We start from the raw sequence: 9791 nt of genomic DNA on the forward strand, positions 1-9791 counted from the left end.
CAGCAGTAGCTGCCTGCAGCCTTTCCAAAGCCCAGCCTGGTGGTCTGTCCACACAATGGAATATTACACAGCCACGAAGGGGACTAAGACGTACATATGTGCTGCAACACAGAAGGACCTCGGAAACACATGCTAAGTGAAATCAGCCACATACAGAAGGACAAATATTGTGTGATTCCACACATCAGGTACCCAGAGCAGGCAAACTTATAGAGACAGGCAGTAGAATAGAGATTACCAGGGGCTGGGGGGTGAGTTACTGTTGGATGGGTATAGTTTCTGCTGGACAGTGTAAAATGTTCAGGGTATAGATACTGGTGACGGTTATACAACATTGTAAATGTATTTGATGCCACTGAATTGTACACTGATGAATAGTTAAAATGATGAACATTATTATGCTTAATTTGACTCTCCCAAGATAAAACAACAATCTAGAAAGAAAAATTAAAATCTCCAACTCATATGGGAAGGTCAAGCCTGGAGGCTGCTCAGGCCACACCCTCTTCCACATGAGCCGCTGCTACTAAAGTTGCCCGTCAGCCAGATGCCCATGGAAGGTGGAGGCCCCGGATACCTACAAGGGCTGCCCCCCACACATCACTCACAGGGAAATTCTCTGCTGGTTTCACATAAACAAGGACATGCAAATTGTAACTTTGAGTCTGTGGGTTATATCTGTCATAAAACAAAGGTCTGTTTGATTCCACACTAATAATGTTGATGACAAGTCTATCTTCCTAGGTGCAGAACAGACACAAGATGGAACTTTCTTCCACCTGCCCAGGTCTTAAATATAATGATGCTTCTCTCACTCCCTTTTTTTCTCTTCTGACAGTCACCTTGTCTTATGTAAAATATACATTTCCTGAGCCTCACAAGAATGTAACTATTTGTCTCACTGCCCATCCCCTTTCTCTCTCTCTCTCTCTCTCTCTTTTTTAGAGACAGAGTCTCAGTATGTCGCTCTGGATAGAGTATCATAACATCACAATTCACAGCAACCTCCCACTCTTGCCTCAGAGCTGGGACTACAGACACCCGCCATAACACCCAGCTATTTTTTGGTTGTAGTTGTCATTGTTGTTTAGCTGACCTGAGCTGGGTTTGAACCTGCCAGGCTCGATGTATGTGGCTGGCCCTGTAACCACTGTGCTACGGGGGCTGAGCCCCTCTTTCTCTTTTTTCTTTCTGCATGCCAGCTCCCCTTTAAAAACTGAGTTCCCAAATCCTGCTTTAGAAAAACAGGCACAGCGGGCATATTCTTGAACTTGGGCTTCATAAACTCCTATTGATTGAGCTCTTTGCCCAGTCACTTATTTGGGGTTGTCGCACCCACAGACTAACAGGACAGGAATCTACACTGGATCTTTGCATCAGAAATGGGTGGGGGGGAGTTGTGTGAGGAGGGGGGTTGCCTGGGCTTTGAGAACACCTGAGAAGTTGTCCCCTGAGATTCTGCTATTGACCAAACTTGGCCTCCAGGCCCCAGCACTGCTCAGGAGCTCACAGCTCACATTGATGGTGTCATCTTTGGCAGATTAGGAAAAGGAGCAGCCTCAGCCTGTCCCCTGCCACCAGTGGGTGACAAATGAGCATCATTAAGGAGGAAAGCGTGGTCCATTTGTCATTTTTGACATTTAAAGTCCAGAAAGCCATGGTGGCAGTGGAGTTCCGATCCTGCAGGATGTGACAGGCTATTTACAGAGCCAGCCCCGGGATCTTTCCCAGTCATTCATTGACAGGAAGCAAGCACGGCGTGGGGCACTGAAGCAATAGCACGGTAACACTTAATTACTTTGCTTCCTCATTGACAAGACAGCTGCACCCAATGCAATTTGTCATCTCATTAGACAGTAAATATTGAAGACAGTGAACAAACCAACGTGGGCAAGCAGCCTCCAGCCCAGCAGCAGCTGACACGACAGGAGTGACAGCCGGGGCCACCTGCGTGCCCTCGGCCTCACTTCGTCTCCCCACCAGACACAACCACGGAGTTCTGTTACCCCGGTCACTACCACCATCTCCAACATACAGGGACACAATGCTTGGTGCTTTTGGCACAAAATTGTCCTTTATTATAATGACATGGAGTCACCTCTCTTGGGTCGCTGGCAGACAACCCAGGTAGAAACCAGAATTGTTTCCCTGCATCCTGTTTGCAGGCAGGGGCATCCTTGCCCTGCACAGACAGGACTTTGTAGCACTCAGAGTATCTCCTGTGACCCATGGAAGGCAGGACAGAACTGCACATGGGGGCAGTGCGACGATGCAGGGACAGCCACAGGGCTGGGCTGGAAAGGATGGGAGTAGAGAGAGGCAGCAGTGGGAGAGGGAGGCCACTCCAGACCAGGGAGCAACAGAGGTAGCACGGGAAAACTGCGACCTGAGCCCGGGACAGCCAGGAGGCTAGCTGACCAGAGCAGATACCGCCAGACGGTCGGGTTGCTGAGAGGAGCCGGGCTGGACTCCTGGAGGTCTTACAGCTGTACACGGAGCTAGGCCTGGACATGATGGTGCAGAAGATCCAGCCTGCTGCACACCTCCCCAGCTGGATGGACATGGAGGGAGGTGTGCAGAACCCACTTCACTCTCTTCCTTCTCAAGCATCCTTCCTGCACTTGGCCTACACTTGCCATTGCCTTGATCTCTGACACAGCCACACGATGCAGGCATCTTCATTCTCAGAGAAGTAAATCACCTGCCCAAGTTACTCAGCCACTAAGTGACACAGTGAACCAGACTTGTCCTTTTCTTCTTTATATCACAACTGCTCCCTAGTTGAGCCAACAAAGCTCAACTCTGTGCTCTTCCATTCCTCTGCCCAGAGTCAGTGCATAGATCTGGTGGTAGTCATTCACGCATTAGTGTGAATTTAAGTCCCTGTGCTCCTTATCCAGTGAGTAATTCGCAGGCCACACCTCCAGTCTAATGCCTATAAAACTTGTCAAAGAAATCTCAGGCATAAGTGTTCAGGTGCAGGAAGACGGACATAGAATTCTTGACTCCTGCTAGTAGAGAATCAGATACTCACCCTGGATGTCCAGTGAGCCACCTCTAGTCTCAAGCAGGCCATCAGCCATTTGCCTAAGCGATGACATAAACTAATCACGAGATGAGTGGGCCAAATGATTTTTGAAACCCATTGTTTTCTTAACTTCCTTTTTTACATATTTACACATGCTGAGGAAGGACAGACCACACTGTTGTTTTATTGGTTTGGGTTTTGGTTCTTTTTGTGTGTTTTGTTGTTTTGGCCTATCTCCCCTTCGTATGCCACTGTGATTTATGTGTCAACTTGTCATATTTAGTTGAACATCATTCTGGTTCTGTCTGTGAGGGTGTTTCTAGATGAAAGTAGCATTGAAATAGACAGACTGCGTAAAGCAGGTGGCCTCCCCCCCAGGGGCAGGCCCCATCCAATGCATTGAAGGCCTGACTAGGACAAAAGACGGAGTAAGAAAGAATTCTGTTCTCTGCCCCTGACTTCCAGCTGACGTACTGGTCTCCTCCCTTCAGTGTGATTTGCACTGGCACTCACACCGTGAGCCCTCCTGAGTCTCCAGTCTGCTGACTGCAGATCTGGGAACTTCTCAGAGGGGAGGGTACCAGAAGATGCATACACATTTAAGCAAGGAAAAACAGTGTTCAAATTGTAATACTCGATATGTCCTGATGATTGTTATCTTGTATATTGTATCTTGTAGCTCTTGTAATTGTAGAAGTCAAACATGATTTAAGCATTACAAATTTAATATAGTTTCTTTCCTTTCTTAAAATGTGTATACATTTTTTGGCACACATTTTTGGTGTGTGTGTGTGTGTGTAGCCTATTGTATCTTTAGAACCAGTTCTCTGGAGGACCCAGACTAACTTATTCATCTTTAATAAGGTGAATGATAAAATTTCTTCGATGAAAGCTATAAAATATCCTACCAATTCTACTCCCTTCATACCCACTGATGCCTCCATCTCTTCACACCTGCACTTCCCCACCCCAGGCAGGGCCCCTCCTGGCCTCCTCCCCCTGCTCACCAGCCCTCTTCTCTGAAGATCTGCCAGAGCCCCTTCTCTACCCACCCCCAAGCTCCTCCCAACCCCCCAACATACCTTCCCTGTGCTCCAAAGAAAACTTCTGCCTGTTCTTCAAACACTGACTCATACTTGGTTGCGACAGGTCCATGTTTTTATAATAAAATGTGTCACGAGGGCAGAAACCATGCTTCCCTTAGTAACCACAATGAATGAACACTGAGGACTTGGCCTGTCACAGAGTAGGTGCTCCCTAAATCTTTGTGGAACTGAAAAGCAGACTGGGAAGAATGGCCATTTTCTGGAAGAGAAACAGTAAGATCTGGACCACTGAATCAAAGGCCAAGAGGAACCAGCACAATCTGGGAGCTTTAGTGAGATTGCTTCATCCTCTGCTGCTGACCATGGCGCCTGGGGTCTCTGTGAAGGGGCCTCTAAGCACCTTTAGGATTGTCTGAAAGGACGTGTTTGCAACATTGGTTTTAAGCCACATTTAAGACACCTGTAATTTAAAACTTTTATTAGACAGAGTGAGAACATAAGGTTGGAAATTCTTGCATATACTATATACATATGAGATGCAGAATCATATCAAGAATTTGAAGTCACTAATCACTGGCCTAGGTTATAATTTGAAAATATTGCACGTGGAAATAAATGATTGATCTATTATAATGAAAAAGGCATCCAAGCCAGAACACAGAAGATAAGCAGAAATCCATCTTGATTCAAAAATACCCTCCCCTTCCAGGAACAGGGAAGGAGCACTCATCGTGACTGAGGTGCAGCCTGGGCTGGCAAAACTCATACACTTGGGTGAAGCAGGCCTTAAAAAAGGAACTCACAGTGATCTTAAGAAGGTAAAACAGCTTTGGAAGTGGCCAAAGTCATCAGACTAAGAAAAGGACGACAGCAGCAAGGGCAACACACCTTTCAGATTTGACAGATACGGCCGATCCGTGAAGAATTCTGAAATAGACCAAAGTGATTCCAGGTGTCTTCCATGGAAAACCAGGCATGTCTCATCCTGGAGTTTCTCATTCTGTGGGGTGTAGACCTTTCATTTTATTTAAGCTATTTTACAATTCTGTAAATTGCAGACAATACTACCCATGCAAATCCGTCTACTTGCTGAGGGAAAACAATCAGACAGCAATGGCTCAAGCAAAAACACTGTTCCCTTTTCCTCTCACAAACAATCCAGCAGTGGGCACCACACGGCATGGCTGCCTTGTCTCCCTCTTCTCTGGCCTTGTCACCCGGCATCCCAGGCAGGAGGGCTCCTGTGACTTCGGCATCCTGGAGCTTTATCTGAAGTCCCACCAAAAAATTCCACCTCCATGCTCCTACCAAACATGGCTCCATGCCACATTCACACTGCCATGACCTAGTGACACAGTCCCCCCTCCTATAAATGGAAAGTACACCTTTGCAGCTGGGTACAGTGTGCTCCACCCATGCCATCCCCTAAAATAAGCCCTTCAGGTATAGGTGGTGCCTGTGGCTCAAAGAGTAGGGCGCTGGCCCCATTTGCCGGAGGTGGCAGGTTCAAACCCAGCCCTGGCCAAAAACTGCAATAAATAAATGAATAAAAATAAGCCTTCAGGTATTAAGGAAGGGGTGAGAATACAGAGGGTGGGTGACTAGGAGTGGCTGGGGCACATACAGGTACCAGTTTCTCAGCCAAGGGCTCCATCATCCCCCCACCAATACACAGTCTCTCAGCTTGGCTGGGATTCCAAAACCTCCTGGATTCCAAAACCCACATCTCTGTTACTCACCGCTTCCTCTCTCAACCACACTGCACCAACAGCCAGAGGCTCAGCCCACCCACCATCCTTTTTTGTAGGGCCTCTGCCAGGGGGTGAGGACCAAACGAGGGCCGGCGACTCTGTGAGTGAGGAGCCAGGAGCCAGCTCCTACTCATGGCGATGGCAATGACCTCTCCCAACCCTGCCCTGCACCCAGCTGGGCCCCATCCCCACTCTCCATTTACAGCCATGCTAACTTGCAGCTTCTAGCAAGACAGCAGTCCCAGAACCTTGATTGAAACAGTGCTGGGATGCTGAGCCAAAAGCACATGTCACCAAAATAGTGCTGCTGCCGACAGCTGTGCTGGGGCGGTGCCGGGGGGAGGAGAGAGGAGCACCACACTCTCATGATACAGACCTGGGCTGGCGGGGAGAGGCCTCCGGACCACGGGTGTCAGGCAACTCTGGAAGACCCCCGAGGAAGAGTGACAGAGGCTGTTAGAACACTTGGATGTCAGCCTTGTGAAGACCAGCCCCACAACATGAGCCCGGCAGGTGGCTTCCAGCAAAGTGAACTCAGCGTGTGGTGACTGGGAAGAACCAAAGGCCAAGACAGAGCAGGACAGGCCGTAATTCTCCCGGGGTCAGCAGGGAGGGGAAGGAAGGCTTGGGGACGGCCCATTTCTCGGTGTCTGTGCTAGCAGGTGACTGACATGTCTGCGTTCCACCACCTCAGAGTCGGCTTGTCTTAAACATCCCTCAGTTGGGTTTTTTTTCTCAACAAGTTGTTCAAACTAAGTTTGACAACTTCAAGAGGTTATCATCATCATCATCATCGTTTTATATCCATGAACAAACATCAGACAAACAGGCTTTCTGCGTCAGTTGCAGCTGATTTTTGCAGCTATCAAAACTCCACGATTACTCAGCTTTTGCTGAGCAAGATGGGGGAATTAACTAAATTCCAGGCCTGGTGCTGATTAATTTACATGCCTCCTCTCATTTCATCCTTACCTCGACAATACAAAGCACACATTTAGATTCGTTTTATCTTAACTGATCAGGTAACAGGGGCTCAGAAAATTGACCAAGCAGCCGCCCAAGGCTGTCTAGTGGTGAGGAGCTGCCTTGGAACACCGTGTGGGGAACTGGGAGGCCCCTCAGAACTTCCTGTTGTCCTCCCTGGACTTTCTCTAACCCTGCCTGTCTTTCAAAAGATGTATTACGTTTTATAAAACTATACAGTAGCACCTACCATAAAGTGACATTAGCTACTCATAACTCACCTGTAGTACCCGGGGTTCCCAAGACGTGCCACTGGGCAGATAGGGGAAAGTACAAGTGGTTTGGGGTCAGGTTCCCTCCCACCTGACTCACAATGAATTAGCAACAGCTGAGAAAAGTGGCCATTTTTTTTTCCACCTGCACGTTGTGTCACAAGCCATCCTTACCTTGGACTTGCTGTCTGTGTTTGCCACGGGTTCCTTTCTGCACCATGGCAGCTCCTTTGCACTGAGTAATGCCAGTGTACTTTGGAACCATTTTTGCTAACTGCTTCCTCTTGGGTCTAAGTTGGATCTTCTTTCTTACTCCCTAAGAACTCCCCTCAAGGTATCTGAGAGCTGTCATGTCACTCCCAAGAAAAGAACATTGTCTGAGTGTATAAATCTCAACTTTGATTCCATTTCATTTCCTCAAGACTTTCTTCAAAACTTACGAATGGGGTTGCAAAACACTAGCATCACTTGCAGTCAGCCTGCTTAAACCCAGACCTTTGTGCAAGAGTGCTCGATGGTAATGGAAGAACAGACACCAGTGTCAACATGGATCCCTCTTCCTGTGCAATTCCCTTGAAGTCCTCAGTGAATGGGAGCATTTTGTCTGGGTGAACCTCTCTGGGGTTTTGTTTCTATTGATAAATAAGAATTTATGAATTCCACAATCTTAGAAATGTGTCTTACTACACAGTGAGCCCTGAAATGGGCTGGGTGGATGCCAGCAATTTGACTGATGTCTCTGCCACTCTCGTTTTATTTTCCCTCTATTGGTTCTCCGGCCTTTTCCAGGCCATTCCAGCTTAGTAAGCTCAGGTGGTGAATCTTGTGCTGTTACCCTAGCAGTTGTTTTTGTTTTTTTTTTTCAAACTGTCCAGATACAAAAAAACTTCTCATGGTAATTAAGGAGATTATAAACTTGTGTTTTTTCAGACATGGTTTTTCATATCTGTAGAAGTATAAGGCAGAACTATGATGAATTCAACATTTCCAGGGCATCACTTCCATAATTACCAAAAACAATTAATCCAGTGTGCATCACACTCTCCGGAGCTCTACACAGGGAGGGCTGCTCTGTTTCAAATGGTGTGGAATCTCTAGGACAGAAGCCTTGGGCATGCTGGGGTGAATAAAATGTTGGCTTTGGGGGAAACAAGATAGAATTGCAAAGGCTTAGTAATAACGAGGTTTAAAGCATATTTCCCCCTCATGTAACTACAGTGTGAACCTCTCACTTAGAAAAAGATTGCCAAATTACACCTTAACAATGAATAAGCCCTGCAGACACATTTTTATTTCAGAGCAGAAATTAGTCAAAAACAAGATTTCACCATGCCTTCCCACCTCCATCTTGACATCCGTTGTCTATAGTTGGCCAAAATCAAACAAAATAAGCAATACTGCAAATTCCAACAAGTTTAATGTTATTCGGTCTGCTCCTTGCTCAGCTGGTATAAACCCTGCCAATTTCCCCTTAAAACTTTTATAAGATAATCTTTGCCAGTCATTTTGGCTTTTACTTCTATGACCACAGAAAGGCCTATCTCACACTGATTCATTTTACATTGATTTATATTGGTTTTGTGTCCTGGTACATAGCCAGTTTTAATAAATGTTTCATATTATGTTTGGAAATTAAAATGCCAATTTTCTAACTGTTCTAAGCAGCTCCTTAAATCAAGCCTATTAGTGTGTTGATCAACGTTGCCAATATTGTTTTTCTGACTGAATGATTAATTGCAGGAGCCGAGCATTAAGATCTCTGACTGTGATTAGGAATTTGTCAGCTTCTCCTGAAAAGTCTGTCAACTTTTGCTTTATTTTGAACACATGCTACTGGCATATGGAAAGGCACATAGATCAACAGAATAGGACTGATAGTCCAGAAATAAACCCAGACACCCATGGCCAATCGATTTTAGACAGACAGTTCAAGGGGAAAGGAAGACTTTCACCGATATGCTGGAAAAATTGGATATTCACAAGCAAAAGAATTAATTTGGACCCTTACCTCACACCGTATACAAAAACTAACTCAAAACAAACCAAAGACCTAAACACAAGAGCTAAAACTATAAACCTCTTAACCTCCATCAAAAAAGGTATAAATCTTTATAATCTTGGATTAGGGGATGGTTTTTCAGATATAACATCCAAAACACAAAAAACAGAAGAAATGATTAGGTAAATTGGACTTCAAAATGAAAAACTTTTATGCTTCCAAAGACACTAAGCCAGAAATTGAAAAGTCAACTCATGAAATGGGAGAAAAAAAGTATTTGCAAGCCACATATCTGATAAGAATGCCAAGGTATGCAAAGAACACTCTCAGCCCAGTAAAAAGACAACTCAATTTAAAAATCAGTAAAGTCTCTCAATAGACATTTCTCCAAAGAAGATATAATAATGGCCCAATGGCACATGAAAATATGATCAACCTCATTCATCATAAGAGAAAAGCAAGTGGAAACCGTGGTAAGATACCACTTCACACCCACTAGGATGGCTGTATTTAGGAGGTCGAACACTGGTGTCCGTGAATGATGTAGAGAAATTGGAATCCTCACACATTGCTAGTGGAAATGTAAAATGGTGCAGCTACTGTGGAGAACAGTTTGTCAGTTCCTTGAAACGTAGAACGTAGAGTTACCACATGACCCAGCAGTTCCACTGCTGGGTATATTCCCAGGAGAACTGAAAAGACATGTCCACACAAATACTTTGACATGATTGC

At 45.8% G+C, this 9791-nt stretch overlaps 1 pseudogene; it reads right to left on the reverse strand.

Moving 5' to 3' along the window:
* Nucleotides 1–7325, reverse strand: part of LOC100945452 — a 66762-nt pseudogene extending 59437 nt beyond the window's left edge.
* Between the last annotated feature and the right edge of the window lie 2466 nt (nt 7326–9791).

This window comes from Otolemur garnettii, unplaced genomic scaffold (assembly GCF_000181295.1).
Source record: "Otolemur garnettii isolate 467f Iridium unplaced genomic scaffold, OtoGar3 scaffold00022, whole genome shotgun sequence".
Lineage (NCBI taxonomy): Eukaryota > Metazoa > Chordata > Mammalia > Primates > Galagidae > Otolemur > Otolemur garnettii.